Raw genomic sequence first — 25,273 nt, 5'->3', positions numbered from 1 at the left:
GGCTACTATAGCAAGAACCCATCTTATCTCACCGCTACTATATGCCTCATACATTCTCACAAATATTAAGAAATCTGACTTGACAAAACTTGAGACTTGCTATAGTAAAATCACAAAGTTTGCTACAGAATCAAATGTCAGATCTTATCAATGTCTGGCTTTAAAACAACTATCTTGGCTTGAGTTACCAAATCTACTTGCTTATAATCAACTCACCTTCGTCCATCGAATACTAAATCAGCCAGAAAAAACACTAGTACTTCAAAATCTACTAATATATTACTCCAATGACAGGGTATTGCATTCCACTAACAAATCCTTCTTAAATATATCCAAACCTAACAATGCAGCTGGAGTTTCACTTTACTCAAACTGTATAGCCAAAACATGGAATCCCCTGCCATTAAATATCAGAACAATTACTGACACTTCCAACTTTAAAGGAGAACCGCACCCACAGACTCAAAAAAACATGTTTATTTCATCATGATTTGGTGTTTCCTACATTTTGACACCACTCTGGGACTATTTACAGGTTTCTAAATATTTTTATACGTAATTTCTGTGTCTGACCACATGGGGTCTGGCATCCTGAAGTAATTCTGATTTAGTCTGCCTCTAGTTATCCCATAATGTAGTGCTCATCTGGAAAAAGTTACATCATGCAGACAGTACAGTTGTACACTTACCATAAATGTAGATGTTCAAGAGTATTCACTGTTGCAGTCCTAAGATATGGGTTATCTGGCTCCCGGTAGCCCTTAGTCGGCCTGAATACCAGTCCTCGGTATATGATGTCGGTTGTAAAACTGATGTCAGAACGTCAGGTATAAAGTGGGGCAGCCAACGCCATTTCCTCAGTTTTTCTTGCCTTAACTGTCAGGAGCCCCCAAAAGAAGGCTAACCCAGGAAGGAAACACCCTGGAAACATGCCATCCAAAAAATAAAGATATGTAGTCTGTGCCTTAGGAAAAAAGGGGGAATGGAGGGTGGGAAACCAGGACTGCAACAGTGAATACACTCATAGGTTCATAGGTTGGTACTAGGCTATCGGCCCTAGGGCCTATACAAGCTTAGCCATAACAATTCCCTGGCTATTTCTTCACACACTATTTACTTCCCTGGACTCCTGTCTAGCAGGGCGACTGACGTGATCCCTGGGGTGAATTTCCTTTCTCCCATCCAATCATCAAGGTTCCTTTTGAAGAAGGCCAAAGAGGCACTCTGCTTGACATGTATGGGCAGTCTATTCCAGAGTCTGGGGAGTCTCTGGGTCAGGAACCTATCCCTCCAGCATGTTTTGTTTATTGTGATGACAAGGTTTAGATCCCTGGAGCGTATGGCTCTGAGGGATTGGCATGTCCAACAGCTCTGGGTTTGACATGGCCTGGTATGTTAAGCAGAGATCACTTCAGAGTAGACAATATGCGACAGAGTATAGCTGGTGTTTTTTAAGGCGGTCAGCATAGGGCATCTGCTTTAGGCCTGTGATTCTTTTAGTGAGGTATTTCTGCGGCCTTTCCAGTTATTGCAGATGTCTTGAGAGGTACATACTAAATGGGGCATTGTATTCTATAATGGGTCTAATGAGGGATGAGTACAGTGGGACAATGACCTCCTTTTTTCTGGATGAAAAGCCCTTAGTGATGAGGTGTGCCACATAGAAGGATTTCCTGACTGTTGTGGCGATGTGGTTATTGAAGGTGAGACCACTGTCCACCTGTGTCCCTAAGTCTCTTATCACACTTTCGGTGTTTAGTGTACTGCCACCTATGTGGTAATTCACGGGTACATGTTTTTTCCCAAAGGGGATAACTATACATTTATTGGCATTGCGCTTGAGCCCATGGCTTTGGCACCAAGCATCTATTTCTGTAAGGCCCTTTTGTAGAGTATCCATATCATTTGGGGATTCAATAATGGCTCCCAGTTTGCAGTCATCTGCGGACTTTGTTAGCCAGAGTCCCTTAGTGTTGGCCTGTACTTCAGAGAAGTAGATGCCAAACAAGAGAGGTGCCAGGACTGAACCTTGAGGTACTCCACTTGTCACTTGCCTGGAGCTGGATTTGGAGTCAGCTACTTTTACAGTGTGGGTTCTGTCAGTAAGCCATTTGGCAACCCATCAAGTGACATAGGGATTAATGCCCAACTTAGTAAGTTTATCTATGATTCTAGAGTGGGGGATGGTGTCAAAGGCCTTGGCGAGGTCCAGATAGGCTGTGTGGACTGCCTTACCCTCATCCACTGCTCTGGAGACTGATTCGAGGAAGTCAATCAGGCTCAGGAGACAAGATCGGCCCTTCACGAACCCAAACTGGGTGGAATCCAGTGTTTTAAGGTTGCCAATGTCTTTGTTTATAAGTTCCATGATAATTCATTCCATTCCTGTTCCAGAGACTTCCCATACTCAGGAACAGGCTACCCATCTATGTCAAGCAAAGTTCTTCATTAGCACTCTTCAAAAAAAATCTTGAAGAGTGGATGGGAAATGGGAAATAGGAAATACACCCCAGGGATCACTTCTGTGTCTCTGCTTGACAGTGGCACAGGAAAATAACTTCCTTGGGTGGCGTAAGCCAGGGAACCTTGTTGGCTAAGTTTATGTAGGCCCTTGGGCCGATAGCCTAGTACCTACCTAAGAACCTATGAATCTATGGCCTTGCAGATCAGGCTCATCAGACTGATGGGGCGGTAGTTCCTGGGATCCAAGGTAGATCCCCCCTTGTGAACTCGAACATCTACATTTATGGTAAGTGTACACAACTGTACTATGTTCTTCGTGTTTCACTGTTGCAGTCCTCACATATGGGTTGATTCCCAAAACTCAGGAAAAAGGCAAAAGGAGGGAAGAAGGATCACAGATTAAGGGTTGGTAAGAAGGCCCTGCAAAACTGCAGAGGCAAAACTAGCCCTGGATTTAGAAAACAAAGGCAGACTGTAATGCTTTGTGAAAGTATGGATAGAAGACCAAGTAGCTGCTTCTAGAATGTCCTTAGTAGGCACACCTCTCAGAAAAGCTGCAGAGGTAGAGGCTGCTCTAGTAGAATGGGTCCTAATACCCTGAGGGGGAACCTTCCCATGCTGCAGGTAACAAAAGTGAATAAAATGAGCAATCCGTTTGGAGATGGTTTGTTTCAAAATAGCTTTACCCTGAGCCCCAGTAGCAAAACTAAACAACAACTGTTCAGATTTTCGAAAGGAGTTAGTCCTGCTTAAGTAAAATCTCAGCTGTCTATGCACATAAAGAGAGTGCAGAATCCTTTCCCCTTTATTCTGGGGATTATTGAAAAAGGTAGGTAGATGAATAGACTGGTTAAGTGTCAGACTGGAAACCACCTTAGGCATAAAGGAGGGATTAGTTCTCAGAGAAACCCGATCTGAATGAAAAATAATGAAAGGTTCTACTGCCATTAAGGCTTGCAGCTCCGAAACCCTTCTGGCTGAAGTAATAGCCAAAAGAAAAGCAGTCTTCCAGGATAGAAACTTCAAATCTGCAGAGGCAGCTGGTGCAAAGGGAGGCAGAGTAAGCTTTTCCAGGACAAAATTAAGATCCCGAGCAGGAGTAGGAGCTCTTCTGGGAGGTCTAAGATTACTAAGCTCCCCTCAGGAACTGCTTCATCAAGGAGTGAGAAAAAATGGGTTGCTCAAAAGAACAATGAGCAGAAATTGCTGAAGTGTGAATTTTGATTGAAGAAAAGGAAAGTCCACCATTAAGCAAACCTGCTTGGTAATCAAGAATGAGGGAAGGAGAAGGATGAGAAGAGTCTTCTCCTTTAGCCTGCATCCAAGAGCAAAATCTCTTCCATTTATCTGCATAGGATTTTCTGGTGCTAGGCCTCCTGGCCTCACGAAGAACTTCAACCACCTGCTGGGAAAGAGTTAAAGTATTAGCCAGGCAGTTAAATGCAGAGTTTGAAGATGAGGATGAAGAAGCTTTCCCCCCTCCTGAACCAGCAGATCTAGTATCAGGGGAAGATGCCAAGGCTGAGCCTGGGAAAGGTTGCGAAGAAGGGGATACCAATGCTGCCTGAGACAATCTGGTGCTATAAGAATAGCCTTTGGTTTTTCATCCCTTATCTTTAGCAGCACTCTGGGAAGAAGAGGCAGAGGAGGGAATGCATAAATTGAGAGTTGTGTCCATGGGAAGGACAATGCATCCACTCTCCAAGCTTTGTTGTGAAACTCCCTGGTGCAGAAGGTTGGAAGGAAATGACTGGTGTGAGAGGAAAAAAAGATCCACTTGTGGAGTGCCCCAATGCTGAGTGATGTGATGGAAAATTATCTTGTTCAGTTGCCACTCATGAGGATCCAGAACATGTCTGCTCAAATGATCTGCCAAGGAGTTTAGCCTCCCTGGAAGATACTGGGCTATTAGATGTATGCCCATGGAAGCTGCTAAGGACCATAGTCTCATGTTTTGTCTGCACAAGGGGTAAGAATGAGTCCCCCCCCAATTGTTAATGTACCACATGACTGTGGTATTGTCTGTCCTGATCAGCAGAATCCCAGGGTAGAGTAGGTCCTTGAAAGCCAGCAAGGCCTGCTGCGCTGCCATCAATTCTTTTAAGTTAATGTGCAGATGAATCTGATGGGTGCTCCAAGTCCCCTGTATGTCCCTGCCTTCCAGATGAGCCCCCCCATGCATAATCTGAGGTGTCTGTGGTGAGAGTCTGGCTGGCAGGTGGTGAGCAGAAAGGCAGACCCTTGTTCTGAGAACAGGCTGTCGCCCACCAGAGAAACTCCATTTGTAGACAGAGAATTAGGGGAAGAATCAAGTTTAAGTCCTGTGTGTGTTGACGCCAAAGGTTCTTGAGGTAACATTGAAGTTTTCTCATTTGCAGCCTTGCATATGGGATCATCCAAATACATGAAGCCATGAAACCCAGTGCTTGCAGGAATTGCCTTGCAGAGAGCTGGGTCATGGTTGCCAAGTTCTTGAAGTAAGCTGAAAGATCTACTTGCTTCTCTTGAGGGAGGAATACCATCTGGGTGGAGGTATTCAGACTCGCTCCCAGGAAAACAATCTCCCTTGTTGGAACCAACTTTGACTTCTTTTCATTGAGAGTGTAACCCAAAGAGGTGAGAATGTTCTTCACGAAGTCCAAATCCTTTTCTAGTTGTTCTGGGGAGTTTGCTTGAATGAGACAGTCATCCAGGTAAGGATAAATTTGAATATTTCTCTGCCTGCAAAAAGCAATGGCTGGAGCCAGGCACTTCATAAAAGCTCTGGGAGCAGTAGATAAGCCAAAGGGCAGTGCGGAGAATTGAAAGTGTTGCTCCCCAGCCCTGAAACGAAGGAACTGCCTGCAACTTTCTCTTATTGGGATGTGCAGATAAGCCTCCTTGAGTTCCAAAGTTACCAGCCATGAATTCCTGCCCAGCATAGGGTAGTAGCTGTTGAAGAGTGAGCATCTTGAATTTGGGAATCACCAGAAAAGTGTTTAGAATAGACAGATCCAGAATAGGGCGCCAGGTACCCCCTTTTTTGGGTACCAGAAAAAGTCTTGAATAAAAACCTAGGCCTGCCTGATTTGCAGGAACTGGCTCTATAGCCCCCATAGTCAGTAGAGGAGAAATTTGATTTTCTACCTCTGCCCTGAGAGTTCTGGACATGTCTGGGTACCATTGTAGAACAGGGAAGGTGTGAAAATAAAACTTGTAACCTTGGTTTATAATATTGGAGCACCCATTTGTCATCTGTGATGGTAGACCATACCTCTGAGAACCTGGCTAACCTCCCCCCCCCAAAGGAAACCCAGGGCCCACAGAGGTAGGCACAAGAAGGCCGGAGTCATTGAGAATGCTTGCTTTGGGAAGCTGGCTTAGAACTCCCTGATTTAGCAGCAGAAGAATGCCATTGTTTAGCCCTTTGAGGGGCAGAAGCCTGCCCTCTGGAAGATCTGAAACCCCTAGGCCTAGAGCAACCCTGCTTGCCAGGATCAGGGAAAGACCAATTCTTGGAAGGATAATGCCTACTAAACTGAGGAGGCTGAACCTGAAAGAAATCTTTTACAACTTGCATAGATTTCGCCTTATCCTCCAACTTCTTCAGTACCTCCTCAGCCTTGTTACCAAACAGATTGTCTTTGGGCAAAGGAACATCCAGCAATTTAGATTTAACAGGTACAGAAAGAGGCTGCTTCCTGAGCCAAGCATGCCTTCTAATAACGGAACCAGTGGCTGCTGCTCTGTAGTAAGCCCGCAAAGTATCAAAACCACAATGTAGTGAATGCTTATTAACTAGAGTGGCATAATTCAGTAAGTCATGTAAATCTTTGTTCTCCAACATGGAAGGAATATCCCCAAGTTTAGCCTTAATAGCCTCCAAAGTATGCTGCTGATACTTAAGCATGTGAAAAAGGCAATTCACAGATCTAATGGCAAGAGTTGCAGAGGTATAGACTTTTTTACCCCACCTGTCCAAGGCCCTAGACTCCTTATCAGAAGGTTCAGGGTTTTTAGCAGTAGTAGCCTTAACACCATTGGGGCCTTGAGAAATAATCTCAGGATCAGCAGTAGGGTTTTTAAAAAGGAATTGCTGAGAATCAGGAACCCTACAATACCTATCAGGTTTTCTGGGGGCAGGAGGAACAGAATTAGGAGTTAAAGAATTTACCATGAAAACATCATCCACGACTTCCAAAACTGGAGGTATAGCCAGAGGCTTATGCTGTGGCAAATCCAAAAATTCCCTGATTCGTTTCTTAGACTGAGGAAAATCCTGACATTCCCATTTAAAATGCTCCCTAAGAGTATTCAAAGTATCCCCAAAGGAAAAATCTTCTGGTGGGAAGGCAGAAGGTATAGAGTCCTCAGCATCAGAATCCTCAAAGCCAGAAAAAAGTTGAGAATTTCCTTATTCATCAGCTGAAATACTGGAAACCTCAGAATCTGAGACAAACAAAACATCAGGAGACAATTCCCTAGCTCTCTTGGAAGGGGGGGGGGTGAGAGCCCCTAATCAGGGAAAGAAGATCACCAGCCATCTTTACCAACTGGGACTGAGGCACAGGAGGGGGGGCCGATACCTGCTTGGGAGTAGATTTGCGGCTAGAAGGTTTGCTAGTAATCCGAAGGGACTCGGGAGGCCTAGCAACTGCAGAAGTCTGAACTAAGGTAGTCAGTCTGGTTCTGGTTTCATGTTGAAGAGAAGAGGCATCAGAAGCTGGTGCCTGCATAGCAGCTCTGGACCCATCTGAGGCGGTGACAGGCAGAGGGTCTAAAGACAAAATAGCAGCCTTGCAGCATGGAGGACTCCATAAAGGTCTTGGCAGAGGCCTGCGGCTGAAAATCTGTGGAGTGCAGGGGCTGCGAAAGTGCCTCACTGACTACCGCTGGGCTGATGACCAATTTCACTGGTGCGTCATCAGCAGACTTAACCCTAGGCCTGTCGCAGTCCTTGTCTTTGCATTTCCTAGGTATATTTGAAGTCGGGAGACCAGAAGATGTCATACCGACGAACTTAGGCTAGACTCCAAAATTCTTATACAAAATCTTAGCTCTACGGCATATGGTGCGCGGGTTAAAGGAAGCACAGAGATCACAATTAGGGACGTCGTGCTCAAGGCCCAAACAAGTTATACAATAGGAATGGAAATCACGGTGCAGGATCTGTTTTACACAGGAAAGACAGTTATTAACTTTATCTGACATTCGTTAAAGCAAGAAAAGAGGATCCCCAACAGGGTACTTATCTGAGGGCTTCTTCAACTTGGTAGTCAAAGCAAAAAGAAGGTAAACGGCCAACTGGTACTAGTGTGAATTGCATCTGCTTCGGGCTCTGCAGCAAGAAAGACTGAGGAAATGGCATTGGATCCTCCCTTTATACCTGAAGTTCTGACATCAGTTTTACAGCCGACAGCAGCCAACATCATATACAGAGGACTCTGGTATTCAGGCCGACTGAGGGCTACTGGGAGCCGGATAACCCATATGTTAGGACTGCAACAGTGAAACATGAAGAACATTTCTTTCTTCCTAAAGCTCCTGTCACTGCATTGATTTTACATGCATACACTGCTGTCTTTCAGTTAGTTAGTTTTAAGTAACATTTCATGCCGTTCAATGACTACTTAAAACAGAAACAGTGCAAATGCCACAGAACAGACTTTCAAAGTGCTTTTTACTGCTGCTTCTTTTTAGAATGGCTAAACTGCATTTTTTTGTGAAGCCTGAATTGTACTACTGTGACTCATCTCCCATCCACCTTCACACCTAACTTCCCTAGCTGTCAAAGTGCTAAGGGTAATTTGAGCTGTTACCTGCTGTGATTGACAGCTCACAGCAGGAGACTTGACTCATATACTGTTTCCTTGTTCGAGCCTTTACTTTCTGTATGGGTAGGGGAAGGACTAGGGAGCTGCGACATCACAGCATGGGTGGGTTTTTAGGATGGTCATGGTGATGTCAGTTTGGGGAGGGAATTGGCCAGAAAACTACCTGTATTCAGCAGCCTTGATGACATCAATGAACTGGAGACTTTTCCAGGGTGGGATAAAAGTTTTTTGAAAGTGAAACCACCACAGTATAATAAGGTACTGTTATACTGGAAAGAAACAGTCAATTTAAAATATTTTAAATGCTGTGTTGTTTATTTATAACAAGAACAATAAATAGGGAGAAAGGACAGAGAAGTTGGGCATTTAATAATATAATCTTGTTGTTGTCCTTTAAAAAACTTCTCAAATCACACCTGTCTGAATCCTGGACCTGCTCTTGCACAAATCCTGGTTAGGAAATAGATGTCTTAAGGCAGCTAAAGGAACACAACCAGTCATTTTTTATTTGAATAGTGTACCCCTACCAAGCATATGTATACTTAACTTGCTTGTTTTTTACCTTCAGTCACAGTACGGCTATTCTTTTTATTCCTACCTAGACTATATGATTGTATTAGTGAAATGTATAACATTTATTTTTCATTTTGTGCTTGCATCCGAGATTTAATCAACATTTGTATCTGCGAGTTTGTATATGTATCATACTATTATTTATAAATCTGGAGCTTTTTCTTCCCAGGCCTCCGCTGAAAAAGGACATTTTGTCCAGTCAGACTTTCCTGGTAAGCAAATGTAAAATAAAATAAATCCAGTCTTGTAGAGTACACTGTATCACAGTAATATGCAGCAATGAATATACAATCAATGCCGAGGATCAGATAGTTCTGTGTTTATATTTATAAAATGTCCCAGTTGTGATGCACTGTCATATAGAATCAAACCCTGGTCACTTGGACTACAGGTCTAATAAATAGCTATGAACACCAGAAGCTATGGTTCAAGAGAAGGGCATTGATTGTAGTAAACTGGAGCATTATCGTATCATTCACATGAGCCATGATGTTCTTTGGATGTGATCCTTGTTGAATGCTGAGGCTGTGATTATTATTTATCTGCTAATCAACTGGACAGCACGAAGTCTAGACGTTTAGGAGAGAAATACAGTGTTTGGCATATAACAGTTTGTCTAGCTCTTAGTGTAGATGAGTAAAGCCATGAGTTGTTAGCTGTTTCCATTAGTACAAGGTTTGATTCCCTCAGCCTTCATCTGTCTTATATGTGACTTAGCCATGTTACTTCACCAGACAGTACTCCTAGGCTGTTCCAGGCTGTTAGCAAATGCGTTCATTACACATTTGTCTTTTGAATTCCTGCACCCTTCACATTGGTGTTAAATAACGCTACAAAATATGCTATATGAGTATGAATCCCAGCAGAGCTCATTTATTTTATTGGATTGCCGATGCATTTTCAAAATGTGAGTTTCAAGGATAGAGAAGTTTACTGTTTCTCAGACTAAGTCTGTTTTTAACGTGACAGTGTTTTGCTTTCTTTAGAAAATGGTTGTCAGTGTTTTTTCTGAAAATTTTGAAATAAAACTTTTAAATGAAATAAAGGTTTTAAATGAAAGCCAAATCTCTGATAACTGTAAAAATAATGAAGACAATAGTATGCACACTAACAGGGTTGAACAGTGATTATGGCAATTGGGGACAGACAGCCAAGTAATAGGGTATTAGTATGGTTGGTTGGGGCCTGACTAATTGCTGGTCTTAGGGTCCCATTTGCCCATGGTCTGGCTGGCTATGACTCTGGAGGTGTTACTGCAAAAACACACCATTATTAGCCATTCAGACAGGTCAGATCTGTACTGGGTGATGTCAAAGAAGATAGCTATTCTTGTTGATAGAGAAGACATAAGGAAGTCAAAAATGAGATGTCGGCATCCCACAAGCATATAAGCCCCACCCCCCCAAAAAAAACAGTATGTTGTACATAATATTTCTGATTTTTGTATGACTTGTGGCTTGTTGAACAAAAGCTGCTGCAGCTTTTATATTGTCTTTAATTGTTTATTCATTGCACTAAATAATGAATAAATGTATTAATAGGCCCGGATTGTGTATTAGTCTAAACATTGTATTTTAGTAATGCATTTTTGCTGTATCTTCTTTACAGACTCCAGTAACTGGAAAGGGGTTGACATTTGCCTTTGTTTGCTTTGACATTAGTCTATTTCCATGGCCTCCACCAGGTGTCAATCCTCAAGCAAGGGTTCACTCACAATCCTCATCCTCCTGTATGTCCAAGCTGGCATTAACCAGTCAGCCAAAATTCCCCTGGCCACTTCCTTCCAGCTATGGACTCAGTAATCAAACTTAAGTTGTTGACACTATAATCAAGGGATTCATCCCTCTGCATCTAAGAGCCGTCTTGTATGCAGGAGACTTGACTCTTTAGAATATATGTGCAAACAAAAGCAACATTAAAGAAGCTAATGTAGTGTAAATTGGTTCTACTATGTCTCAGTGAGTGAATTCCAACTGAAGCTACAGCGGCATGAAACAAACTAGTCAAAGCTTTGACTAGATAACAACGTAAGTCGTTTTTTTTTCCAGCAAGCTCCCATCCCCATTAGACATACTGATTCCATGGCTGGACAACCATGGAGAAAAACAGAATTACAAAAGCACTTTGCATCACAAAAGAAACCATACCAGCATTGATTTTCTATGGGGGCCAGAAAGTGGAAGGTGCAGTACTGAAAAGAGTACTCCGAGTTAAAATATTCTCAGCTGCACATTGAATCAAGGGTAGAAAAGCCCTGTAAATCATTTGATTCAAACTCTAGTCTTTGTGTGTGAATGGGTGGGTGGTTGGGGGGAGCAGGACCATTTACAATAAAATAATATTAATACAATTTTTAGAGAGCACAGTTGTATATTTATTGACTGAGTTATAAGATAAGGTTCACTTGATGTATCTGCCTGAATTCAGACACCACAGTAAAATGAAAGGAAGGTTGTATATGCATGAAGTGGTATGTAGGCAGCACTGCTGAAGTCAACCACATGTCTCACAGGAATTAAAAACCGACATTGGACCAAACCAAGGGAAGAAGGTTTGCGAGAAGCCATGCCTCTGTACCCCAAGTATAAAAAACATCTTCATAGACCATGCAATCACTGCTTTCCAGATACAAATCCCAGATGTAGTCAGAGAATGGCACCCTCCTTCTACTTCCATTGTGGTCAGCCTGTGGGTATGTCAGTTTAACTAGGCAGAGACTAAATGTGAGATGTATCCACATTCCTACTAGTTGTATTATTTCTCTTATGGGCTGGCAACAGATGAATGAAGAAGACTTCAAGATAATGTGTATCTCAATAAAATCATGGCTCAAATCCTCACACACCCGCCCCTGGGATTGAACATATGTATTGCCTTCTTGGTGTTGATTTAACTAACTTGATATAATGTTTTTGAATTGCTGACATGCAGTCAGTATTTGATGCGTTGAGGAGTGAGCCCACAACCAAGTTGACTTCTGCTGGGTCGGTTTCAGTTCTGGTTTGCTAGTCTAATGACTGGGCTATAATGTCTGGTTACATGTTAGCATACAGCCTTGGTGTAACCTTTGTGGCTCTGAAAATTAATTTACAAAATGTCATGTAAACCTCTGTCTTTAAGTTTAAAAAATGTCACTGACGCCTGTCTGCTAATAATGATGACAAAGGAAGCCATCACGCCTTCACAATAGATAAGCTATTCCATGAAAAAATGTGATATACTTAATGCATACAAAGAGGAAACAGGTGGCTGAACAAATAACATTTATAATCACTTTACCTGCAAATGCTAAAAAAAAAAAAAAAAAAAAAAAAATTCAGCATGATGAACTTTCTTGATAACTTAATGACTGTAAATTTGTTTAAAAATTAGGTCAGCTTCAGCTTTGAATTGTTAATTGTTTGTAAATGTGAGTACTTCTTTTATTTGCCTGTTGTGTCATGTTCTTCCTCTTCCTCTTAATGACATTCTTATGTTATATCCCAGTTTCTGCAAATTAAACAAAATGATGATATATCGAGAGTGTCTGATAAAGCAAGGTGCTGCTTGTTAAATGCAATATATCACAGGCAGTTAATCAGCAGTTTAACATGCCCATTTATCTGTTTGGTAGTCTTTATTTCTTGTGTACTTTTCCAAAAGTGTTTAAGAAAGGGAAGTATGGTATTGTGGGGTCTGCTTCGCATAATACATGATATATGTTGTACCTTAGGTCACAAAGTGAGTTTCTCCACTCCTACAATTCTTGTTATTTCATGCAGAACAGGAAAACAGCATCATGCATATTCTATTTGTTTTATCTGTTTTCTTTTTCTTTTGCATGAGTGCTACTCATTCATTTCAATGAGCTAGATAGTCAAGTTATTTACTAAGTCAGGCTTTACATCGTTTCCACAAGTTTTTATTAATTAGCTGTATCATGAGTATTCTTCTACTCTAGTTCTGAGATAAATTTTAATAGTTTTTTGCAATATCTTTTATATTTTATTTTAGTACTGAATGAAGGTTATGCTGAACTTATTAGCTTTTTGATATAGTTAGTTTGCTAGATATTTGGGATCACACTGTCGTTTTAGTTGTTGTTTTGGTTTTAATACAATACAATTTTGTTTCAGAAGGGATGATTTTTGGTAGGCAGTATGTTTTAGGGAGGCTGGGTGTTTGCTTTGTCTTTGCAATGAGTGTAGTTTATTTTTTTCTTTGTTGGTTATTTGGACAAAGTTTCTCTAATTCAAGATACATATCCCTGGATTCAATAAGGAAAAAATTCCACGCAGGAATAGTGTAGCCGTTCCTGCACGGAATATGGCTGCCAAGCGATCCAGTAAACCAGCCTGGGGACGTGCATGAGCCTGCTAACACTATCCTGCCACGGACACAAATGGATTAAGCTAATGACCTCATTTGCTGCTGAAAACCATGCAAATAAGGTCAATTAGTGATTCAGTAAGCAGGCAGGCATCCGTGGCAGAATAGTGTAGCATGCAGAAATCTATTTGGCTTGTAGCAAAATATATTTCTGCAAAAATCAAAACAGGGGCATGACAACTCAAACTAAAGCATGTCAATGGCCAAACATATGGCCATTGGCATGGAAAAGTGTTGCAAAAGTATAAAAATCAAAGTTTTTTTTTTTGGCCTGCTTAAGCATAGGGCAGCGGTGTGGAAATGGGATTGTGCAAAAATAAAGAAAAAATGTGAAAAGTCAATTCTAACTGACATCTGCATTTTGCTATTATAGTCTATGGCATGCAGAATCAAAACAATAGCAGGGAACAGTGGTTGCTAATGGGAAAGGCTCTGGTGTAGTGCTGTAACTAGGGACTAAGGCAGTGGGTTATGCTAATGAGGGAAATTTACTGAATCACAAAAAGAAGCAAAGTGCCAAACTGCTCCTAACCGTGTAGGTGCTATAAGGCAGTGGTGTAAGCAGGAGGAGCAGCAGACATGAAAAGGGTGTGTGCCATGCTTCTTGTAAGCACATTGGAGCTCCATGGCTCCCAAATGAGCTTAGCTAAGCACAGCTAAGCAAAGGGGTATGTCTCAGGCTGTATTGACTTATTCCATGAAATGAAGAGTGTGTTCGTGTCCAGGGTAGGGCCATTTCTCACTGTTTACCTTAGCTAAATGGGTTTTTGCACGGCATGCACCGGGTCCAAAAAAAAAAAAAAAAAAACGGAAATAGCAGGACTGTTTACATTTGGGCACTGGGTTTGCATGGTGTACCTCAGGCTTAAATGGGCAGAAATGGGAAGAGAAAAAAAGAAAAAAGGGAAATAGCAAAATAAAAGCAATCAAGTAAAACTAACATAACTGGCAGGTGGAATGCATCATAGTCAGCCAATCATACAGACAGCATCTGCAGCACAACTGTATAAACTATGCAAACACCTTCCATTCTGTTTTTTCCCACAAACTCTGCACCATTGGTGTACACATGCAGGGGAATTTTAACCAAAAAAATGTTAGGGGCTGCCATTGCTTTGATCCATCAGTATGTGCTAGAGACTGAGGGTGGTGAGGAGGATAATGCTGGCAACCTCCACAGACCGAGGAGGAGGAGAAGAGTGTTCAGTCCCAGGGTAACTTATCAGGGGCTACATGATCTGGAGATAGTAAAGCACTACAGGGTGGACAGAGACATACTTAGCAAACCATCGAGCTATGCCGGCCTGAACTCAGACCCAGAGCCAACAGAGGGAACCCATCCCAGTGGATACCAAGGTATGTGTAGCCTTAAGAATACTAGCTACAGGTACTTTCCAAAAACCTACTGGGGACATCATGGGGGTCTCACAGGCATCTGCATCCAGGGTGCTCCACCAGTTCCTGGATGCCATCTACAACATGCTGGTCAGCACAATTACTTCCCCAACACCTGTGAGGAGAGGACCAGCAATATGCATCTCTTACACCATGTAGCAGAATACTCGGAGGCACTGGGTGCGATAGACTGCACTCACATCCACATCAAATCACCACCCGGTGAACAGGGTAGGGTCTACATAAACTGCAAGGGCTTCCCCTCCATCAACTGCCAGGCCATGTGCAATGCCCAGGGCATTATCATAAATGTATGTACTGGCAGCCCCGGAAGCTATCACGACTCCCACATCTGGCATTCATCACAGCTGTACCAGGCATTTTCCAGTAGAGACATCCTGTATGGCCATCTAGCAGGAGATGCTGGCTATGCACTGGAGCCATGGATGATGACACCCATTAGAAATGCACACACACCCACTCAAGAATGCCATAATGAGGCACACGCACAAACCAGGATCATTATAGAGCATGTGTTTGGGATGCTCAAGTCACAGTTCTGCTGCCTTGATATATATGGTGGAGCCTTGCAGTACTGTCCAGCCACATGTGCACACATGTTCATAGTATGTGCTATGCTACACAATATGATCCTGCGGAAACAGCTGCAGCAGGAACAGCACAGGGAAGGGCCATACAGCCTGTCACACCATTGCCAAGGTCCCCAAAGGCATAGAGGGACTCAGAGGAGGACGCTCCTGAGCCTGCACCTGTAGGCAGATGGAGGCATGCCCAGTATGGCCAGGCCTTGGCAAAGAGGCAATGCATAGCACACACACTGACACTGTAGGGACCCAGAGACTGACACCTCTCTCTGACTCACATACACACAGTAAAATGGATGGCACACACATCACATTACCTGTAACTTACCATGTATAGACAGTGTACTGTGTGCATCCAACATAGGCAGCCCTCAAGCACCATCCTCACAACTGCCACAGGCACAAGGTAAGTCAGTCTTCTTAACAATAAGTGAATGGATTAGTATGTTTTGGTAGCATATCTATGGTAATGCTGCATGCATGCAAGGGAATGGGGTGGCCTACTAGGATAGCAGCAGACAACTGACAGCTATGTGGGACACCAGCAATGTCTGCACAATACTGGCTTCCCCACACTATGCAGTATCATTTAATGTGACAAATCCCACTACAGTACATGTGGGGGGGCTAATAAGTGGGAGGTCATAGGTCACATGCATGGATGTCACTGTGGGAATCCTATACTCACCCCTCAAACTCACACAGCAAGTCAGCTACAGAAAACCATAAAGGAATGTCTGGCAAAGGCCCACAAATGGCAACAAAGATGGAATAGCCACCTACAGACTTACACAGTGATATCACAGCAGGTCTTGCATTTGCAGTAAGTCTCTGAAGGGTAAGAAGTCTGAAACTCAATTGTATGGCATTACAATCTAACCTGTGGTCTCTAGTGATATGCCTCTATTCTCCAAGACAGGGCACAATACTATGCTAAATGGAACTCAAATGCAAAGCCAATATCAGCACAATCTATGCAAATGTGTACTGTTGACAGGTGTGCCCCCCCACACCCATATTCCCATACAAATGGAGTAACATGTAAGTTTGTAGGGTAATAGCAGCAGAGCACACATTGCCAGGGCTGTCCCAATCAACATGATAACCTGTTGCATGTCCACAATATGCAGGGGTCAATGAGCTATGCATATGTGTGGGGAATACTGTCAGGATGTGGCCAGCAACTTCTTATGGCTGTTGTGTCCTAGTGGCCTAAGTACAGAACTGTGGTAGACAGGGCCATGTTCCATGAAATGCAGTGGCAACTATTTTGCATGTCAGTTATACCTACGGTGGGAATTGTACACACTGTCCAGATGTCAATATCCATTACTGCCTGGAAGCTGGACAGGTCATTTACAGGGGGCCACACATATGAATAGTACACAGGTCAGAGTAACCTACACAGTGCCTACCATAGCTGTCAACTGTACAGACCTTTTGCAGAATGTACATAGGTTTGCATCATATTTGTGGGGTCTTTATTCCGAAATAGTGGTTATCTGGCAAATCACTGGCAAACCATGAAAGTCTAAAGTCAGAAAATAATGATAGATTCTAGTGTCTCAGACTTCATAACCTATAGAAACATGCATGCTAATGCAAACTCTGTTATTGTATCACCCTTCCAGGTTTGTAAGGCCAATAGTTACAATGGGCCATATATTTAGGCCTTTGTCACCCAATTACTCATGGCTTTGTCCAGATGTCTGGCTCACATATGTAGAGAGGTATGGTGCCTAGTAGCACAGCAGTGTGTTCTGTCACTTACCATTGTCACCCCAGAGGGGTCCACTGCCTGGCAGCCAGGGAACATATGAGTGACAGAACGCACTGCCTTGCTACAGATTGTCTGCATCAGTCTCACATGGCCTACAGGCCTCTAGCAAAGGCCCATAGCTCACCCATAGTGCCTTTGTAGGAAATGTCATTGGGTCCATACTGCCAACATAACACAGTCAACAAAATGCAAATGTAAGGCCATGCTGCTAAATACTAGTAGCATACCTCTCAACCTCGTAGAGGAAGAGATCTGGACAAAGCCATACATAACGGTGAGATAAAGGCACAACTATAGGGACACATTTGAAATATTGCTCTCATAATGTTAGAAAGTAACAGAGGGGGTGTGTAGCAGTATGGATGTCATGAAGGGTGTGAAGTCTGAAACTCTAATGTTCTGTCATTATTCCCTGATTGTAATCCTGAGTGATTTGCAACAAATGTGCCAGAAAACCACAATGTTTAGGGAAGCCCGACCAGATATATGAGTCATGAATCTGGATAATCTGTGAGAATCTGTACAGTTGACAGGTATGTCTACACCAGGATATGACCTTTCAGTTAAGAAGAATACTGCACAACCAGGAGATCCCCAGCCAGTATATCACCAACTTGCTGGACCTTTTACACAGCTTCATCAGTCAATCAGCTATAGTCACACCTCCCATCTGGCCAGATTGTGCAAGAATGTCTAGCCTTTACCTCATAATATAAGTCTGTGCATCACCCGTATTGTATTTCTCTGGTAAATAACTGTGATGATCCGATTATATCTGTCAGTAGGTAATGACACAGTACAGTACAGTGTCAAACATTACATATGTCAGGAAATGTCTGCTAAACAAACCCTGAAACTCAAGGAAATCATACAATGATAAGAGCAATAGTTACAATACTCCTCTATGTTTGGCCAATTGTTTCCCCATATTGGCAGCCTATCTCCAGATATCTTGCACAAACAGGTTGCAAGGTATGGCTGTAGCACACAACACCCCAGACTGGAGTACAACTATCCCTGGAATGGATTCCCACACTTACTATAGAAAGTCATACTGAGCATGCTCCTAAACTTAAAGAAGTGAAGCCCATGTCTGAAAAAACATCGGACTATATATCTATGTATTGTGCAAATGTCCTTGCATACACACAGCTATGTAAACTTAACTCCACACACATCCATCGGACAGGATTACCTGTCTGCCAGCTGTAGGTGGAACATATGTGGTATATCTGCATCTGTTGAATGTGATACACACACACACATATATATGGTCAACATATTACAATATGTCAAGTATGCACAGACATGGGGAAAAGAGGGACAGACAGTGATAGAGGAGACACACAGGGAGAAAAACACACAGAGAGTGAGTCATACACAGGCATACCCTGAATGGCATATAGCGATGTCCTGCTGCAGACAGTTGCATACCAGTTGTAACCACTGGCATGTGCCAGCATGAAGATGAGAATCATTGTCTGATGGTACTGAGGTGGGGGTTGGAATATCACATCACCTACCTGTGTGTGTGTGTGTGTGTGTGTGTGTGTGTGTGTGTGTGTGTGTGTGTGTGTGTGTGTGTGTGTGTGTGTGTGTGTGTGTGTGTGTGTGTGTGTGTGTGTGTGTGTGTGTGTGTGTGTGTGTGTATGTGTGTGTGTGTGTATATGTGTGTCTGCAGGTCTAAATATTATGATGCCTTACCTAACCAGTACACTTCCCATTGCCCTACTTTACAAGATTTGCTAATGTCATTCACCTTAGAAGTACCTTTAGACTACCTTCAATCCTTAAGCTCTATAGCACGTGTGATAACTGTTTAATACTATCATAAAAATATCTAGATAGGTAGAGGATCTAATCTCAGTCCCAGGATATGTAACAGTGGTTGTGTGGATGTGTGTGTGTGTGTGTGTGTGTGTGTGTGTGTGTGTGTGTGTGTGTGTGTGTGTGTGTGTGTGTGTGTGTGTGTGTGTGTGTGTGTGTGTGTGTGTGTGTGTATTTGTGTGTGTGTGTGGGTGTAGGAGTAAGTGTTTCAATCCATTCCCACACAGTACACCTCCCATTGCCCTACTTCACAAGATCTGCTGATGTCATTCACTGTAGAAGTACTGTTGGACTGGCCTCTTCCCTATAAGCTCTGTGGTGTGTGCGATAACTGCATAACACTATAGTACAAATAACTATTTAGGTAAGGCTTCTAATCTCAGTCATGGCAAATGTAAAAGTGTGTGTGTGTGTCTGTAGGTTAAAGATTTTGAGCCTGTTCATACTCAGTATACTTCACATTACCCTACTATAGCAATCGTGCTTATGTCAGTCACCTTAGAAGTACCTTTGGGCAGCCTACATCCCTGCAAGCTCTGTGGTGCATGTGATAATTGTGCAACACTATAGTACAGATAACTAGTTAAGTAGAGGTTCTAATCTCAGTCCTGGCAAATGTAAAAGTGTGTGTGTTTGTGTGTGTCTGTAGGTTAAAGATTTTGAGCCTGTTCACACCCAGTACACTTCCCATTGCCCTACTTTAGCAGTTCTGCTGATATCAGTCACCTTAGAAGTACCTTTGGCCATCCTAAAGCGCTATAAGCTTTGTGGTGCATGCGATAATTGTGTAGCACTATAGTACAAATAACTAGTTAGGCAGGGGTTCTAATCTCAGTCCTGGCAAATGTGTTTGTGAGTGTATTTGTGTGTGTAAGTGTGTATATGTGTAGGTTAAAGCATTTTGTGGTCTTTTTCACCCAATACATTACCCAAAGCCATACTTTACAAGGGCCGGTGATGTACCTTACCTTGGAATTATCCTGGGAAACCCTTTACCATATAAGCTCCGTGGCGCATGCGATAAATGCATAACACTGTATTAGCAGTAACTAGATAGGTAGGGGTTCTAATCTCAGTCCTGGCAAGAGTGTGTGTGTGTGTGTGTGTGTGTGTGTGTGTGTGTGTGTGTGTGTGTGTGTGTGTGTGTGTGTGTGTGAGAACAGTATCCTGTGTAGGTGGGTGGGGTGTGTGTGTGAGAACCATATCTAGTGGGGCACGGGTTTTGCAATTTTTTGCTGTGGTCTACCCAGTATACGTCCCAATGTCCACTTTACAAGGCCCACTGATGTCCACCACTGTAGAAGTAGCTGTAGATACTTTGCAGCCCTATAAGCTTTGTGCCATGTGCAATAACTATGTAGCAGTATGGAATAAATAAGATAGGTGGCCCTTCTAATCCTTGGATACCATTCCCCACTCAGGAATCACAGACAAACACACTCAGCTAGGAATCAACCCCTTTATTACTACTAGGTGGCTTGCAAACTGGCTCACAGATAGAACCCACGGTATGAAAGATGACTCCATATCAGACTGCCGACCAGTCATGGAGTTGAGTCCCACATGGTTTGGTCTTGGTTCCCTTCGTGTTCGGGATCTATGCCTCTGAAGTCCAGCCCAAAATGAAGGGACTTTGGCTGAAAATGTTCACAGACAACTGCAAGGTATGTGCTATTATTACTTCCCACACGATGTGGACATCCAGCAGAAAGTCCTCACTGAGACCTATGACTGGTGTCAGAACCCTGGACTTTAGCTCAATGCCAGAATCACCACATCAATGGTAGTCCACTGAACAATGAAATTGTTATAAGATAGCTGGGAACACAGGTTGGCAGCGAGCTCTCTGTTGACCACCACAGTGCCACTGTGCTCAGAAAGTCCTTCTATGTGGCACATCTCATTACTATGGGTGTTGCATCCAGGAAGTAAGAGGTCATTGTCTCCCTCTACTCTCCCCTCATTAGGCCAATCAATTAATACAATGGCCCATTTGGCATGTACCTCACTGGATACCTGCAACAACTGGAGAGGCTGCAAAAGTACCTCACAAAGAGGATCCTAGACCTTACACACTTGTCCTATATGGACAAACTCCAATAACTCCAACTATTCTCTGTCTTATATTGGCTACTTAAAGGTGATCTCTGCCTGACTTACAAAACCATGTCTGACCCAGCTTTGTCAGGAATGCTACATCTAAAGAACCCAATCCATTCACACCACATGCCCCAAAGACCTCAACTCCACTTCCACAATCAACAGAACATGCTGGAGGGACAGGTTCATAACCCAGAGACTGCCCACCAGTGATGGCTGGTGACTTCAAAGTAAAGGGGGGCTGCAGGAGACAGCTAAATGAGTGGGGCCAATGGGAAGGGGTGTGACCAACTAGAAAGGAGTTTAATTATTCTCAAAACCACAACAACTGGAACTTTAATTAAATATGCTGCCCTGGGTGCCAAACCATCATTACGAGAGTCCAGTCAAGACAAAATGAAGTGTAGAAGAAAAAAATATTTCAGTGCATTGGCTACATGACAACTCACTTAATATCTAGATGGAAACACAAAGGTTGTGAGGCATGAAACACTAAACTGCTTTTTAAATACATTACTGGAATGCCAGTCAAAATCAAGTATAAAAAAACAAGCAGCACTCAGCTCAAACCACTTCTACTTGTACTGCAGTTCTAATTATAATTTATATTCAGCTTTATAAAATTACCAAGTAACATGCTGAAAGTAGCAATCTCTGTGATACCCCCACTTGTAAAAATGTTTCTTATCCAAAAAAGACCTGCTGCCTGACAACAACTATCTACTTGTTTCGTGGAGAACACATGGTCAAAGTAAAAAATGAACAGCAAACAAGAAGCAAGCTCAAGATAAATTGCTTAAAGGATTACTGCACAAGTTATGGACCACACATGATATATTGGCATTCTGTTTAGTTTACGAGTAAAGCCTGCAAAGATAACTGCAAGTCTCCAACAACTGTAATGAGCTTCTGAAAATACTGTAATCCTGTCCTTTATTACAAATACTGTTATATGCATTTCAATACCTAAGGCTTATACATTATCTAGTTATGTAAATATTCTATGCATGGCAACAATGAAAAGGCTTTCAATGTTGGTAATTCTTTAACAGTATACTTATTAACGCTTACTTGCATCTTACAATCTCTGACAAGCTTACCTGATGGTCATTAAAGCATTGCTACTTTAATACAGAGCAACAGGGCACTGCCACAGCATGCATTTTCTGAATAATAAGAAGCATAAATCAACAGTATAAAATATGACAGAAAACCAGAACATTCTGCAAAATCAAGGACAAATGAAAAGTCACAGTCATACTTGTGGTCTACCTTGGATGGGGGAATACTCTGCACACTTACACTGCATAACTGCTCCTTGCCTTTCTTGGACACATCCAGAGCCACTACAATGGGGAGTGAAGTGCAACGAGTAGGTCACAGTTTGAAATGTCTCTGGCTGACAGTGATGGCTCTGCCACTCATACCTCTCAACCTCAGAGCAAGAAATCAGGACAAAGTCATACATAGAAGTGGGACACAGGCCCAAAAATAAGGACAATTTTTAAATATTGCTCGTATAAACTTAGAAATATAATAGAATAGTAGTATGTCTTACATTAGTATGAATTTTTGAAGGGTATGAAATCTGAAACTCAAATGTCTGCCATTATTTTCTAATTTCATTCTTTAATGATTTGCTACTAATTTGCCAGAAAACCACAGTTTTATGAAAAACAGACCAAATATGTTATGCAAAAATATAAAATTGCCACACAATACAGCTGGGAACCTGTCAAAGAAGGGACACCTTTTTAAAATTAGTACTATTAACTTGAGCAGCTGACAAAATAAGAGCATCTACATGCATTTCTGAAATAAAAGTAATCTATAACTCTGATCATTACAGTTATTTATAATTATAAACCCTCCTTCCACGTTTTCTTCCAAAATTGCCATTTTGCAGAGGGATTATTAGGGGGAGAGCAACATTTTGAGCCAAAATTGGAGACAGTTGAGAGGTTTGGATATTCCTAATTCTATAAAGTGATTTATTTGCACGTACCTCTCAACCTCTTAATGCAGGAAATCTGGATAAGGCCAAATATATTGGGGGAACATACAAACAGTACTAAAAAGTTAGCTGATAGAATAACAGGTCTTGCTTTAGCATGCATTTTTCTGAAGGTTATGACATCTGAAACTCAATGTCTGTCATTATTTAGTGACTTCATTCCTAAATGATTTGGCAGAAAACCACAAATTTTATGAGGAACAAACCAAAAATAAGAAGCAAAAATCTATTCATTCTGCAGAATTCTGGACAGTTGAGGGGTATAGTTCAGCCATGGCTGTCTGAGTTTGCTGCCCCCCCCTCACAAAATCATGGTCGAATGGAGCGTCCCCCCTGCAGCCATTCCAATGTCCCATTCCTTGGTTATTTCGTCCCCATTTGCCATAGACACTGTAATGTGCATACTGCTTTACTTCTGCGATGATATGGATTTCAATTGAAAGTTTTATTTTATATTTTACAGCATAAACCCTAATAGATATCTGCTAAAGCAAGGCAGTCTCACAATGATAATAGACTTAGCATTAAAACTTCTCTGCCCTTGAAACTCACATTCATTGAAACAGCACTGAAACCCACATTCAAAGAAAATACATTTTGCCAGTGGCAGATAAAGATTAATTTTGGGCTGTTTTCAAATCATAGGCCCCTTGAACACGAAACATACACATGCTCTTTGATACACCTTCCTGACTGTATTAAATTATATTCCTTGTACAATACAGTACAGTTGTTAGAGGGCATTTTAAATTTATTGTTTAGAACATTTTTCCAGTAAACAATGAAACAAAATGCATGCACCAATAATGACAAAACTGCTCAATTCAGAAGATTTCCATCATAAAAGTCTACTCAAACTTCTACAGTCCACCGGTATCAGTAAATATGCACAATCTCTGAAGAAGTAAAAGTCATCTAAATAATTCCACATTAAAGAAATCTGTTAACTAATGAAGAGGTTACTGCTAGCAAACAACTTTATATGTCATTGTTTCATCTACAAATAAAGTGCCTGTTGCCCTTGTGGAATAAATTGCCTATGTTGCATTAAAAATATGATAATGCTAGTAATATCGCAATAGGGAATGGATGGCAAACTGATAACAGGTTCATAGTTACTAGGTATCTTCACCAAAGAGGACTGCAGCATCCATCCCCTTTACAATAGAGTACAGTATCAGTAATGGATCTATCTACTGTGGGAGTAGAACCCCTAGCCTTCTGCAGCAAAAGAAAGTACACTATATGTTGTGCTAGTTACAATGTAAATAGACTTGGCATAAGCATCACTAAACTTTTGTTCCCCTGCAGCTCTCAGCTCCTTGTAAAATCTACTTGACACTCAGCTGTATCTCTGAACTTTACAGCACAAGAAATCTGGAAAAAGCCAAAATTTATTTGGGGGGCACAAAAGCCCAAAAACCAGGGACACATTTTAAACATTGTTTGCATAATGTTGGAAAGTTGCAAGAATAAAATGCTGTGTTACCACCATACATTTCACTGCCAAGTATTAAACCCAGGACCCTGTGCAAAACAGCCAGAGCAACATACCATTATGCCAAATCATCTATTTTTATGAAAGAACGTAAGATTGAAACTTAAATGGCTACCATTTAGTGAATTCAGTTCTCAAGATAGCTGTCAACATCTTAGCACAAAACACCTGAGCAAAGCCAATAATGGGGGAATACAGCCCCCAAACATATTCAGTGAGTTCAGTTATCACCATAGCTCTCAACTTTGCACAAAAAAACCTGGATGAAGCCAATAATGGGGGAATACAGTCCAAACAATAGGGACAAATATCCACTGAGGACACCAGAGCAAACCCACGGAGGACATGCAGACTCCACACAGAAGGCACCCCAGACAAGAATCAAACTAGACAACCAATAGCTGTCAGGCAACACTGCTACCACTGCTATCACTGCACCACTGCACTACTGGCTGTGTTGAGTAACAAAAATACAGAAACCACAGATTTTATGAGGAAGAGAACAAATATAAGACAAAAATCTGCAAATGTTTTACAAATGGTGGTGGGTAGGGAATTCAGGCTCTTGTCACTTGGGCCCAAGGTACAGGGTTCAAGCCTTATTCTCTACCCACCACCATGAAGCAACTGGGGCTTTACACACACACACACACACACACACACACACACACACACACACACACACACACACACACACACACACACACACACACACTTCTCTTTCCTCCATAATCACCCTACCTGTCTCAGCTAAGTCCACCTCAGCCCAGCTCCTCCATAGCAATCCTGCAGCCCGATCGGTCTTCCATAATGGTCCATGCATGCTGTTGGGTCTCC

The 25,273-nt window shown here is 42.1% G+C and overlaps 1 protein-coding gene across 1 annotated transcript in view; it reads right to left on the bottom strand.

Moving 5' to 3' along the window:
• LOC122787182 (thymic stromal cotransporter homolog) overlaps positions 1-25,273 on the bottom strand; it is a 273,770-nt gene that overhangs the window by 6,673 nt on the left and 241,824 nt on the right. The gene's annotated exons all lie outside the window — the stretch shown is intronic.

This window comes from Protopterus annectens, chromosome 13.part0 (assembly GCF_019279795.1).
Source record: "Protopterus annectens isolate FY-2018-M chromosome 13.part0, PAN1.0, whole genome shotgun sequence".
NCBI classification, from domain to species: domain Eukaryota; kingdom Metazoa; phylum Chordata; order Ceratodontiformes; family Protopteridae; genus Protopterus; species Protopterus annectens.
The sequence above is the reverse complement of the archived record's forward strand: the minus strand, read 5'-3'. Positions and strand labels throughout refer to the sequence as shown.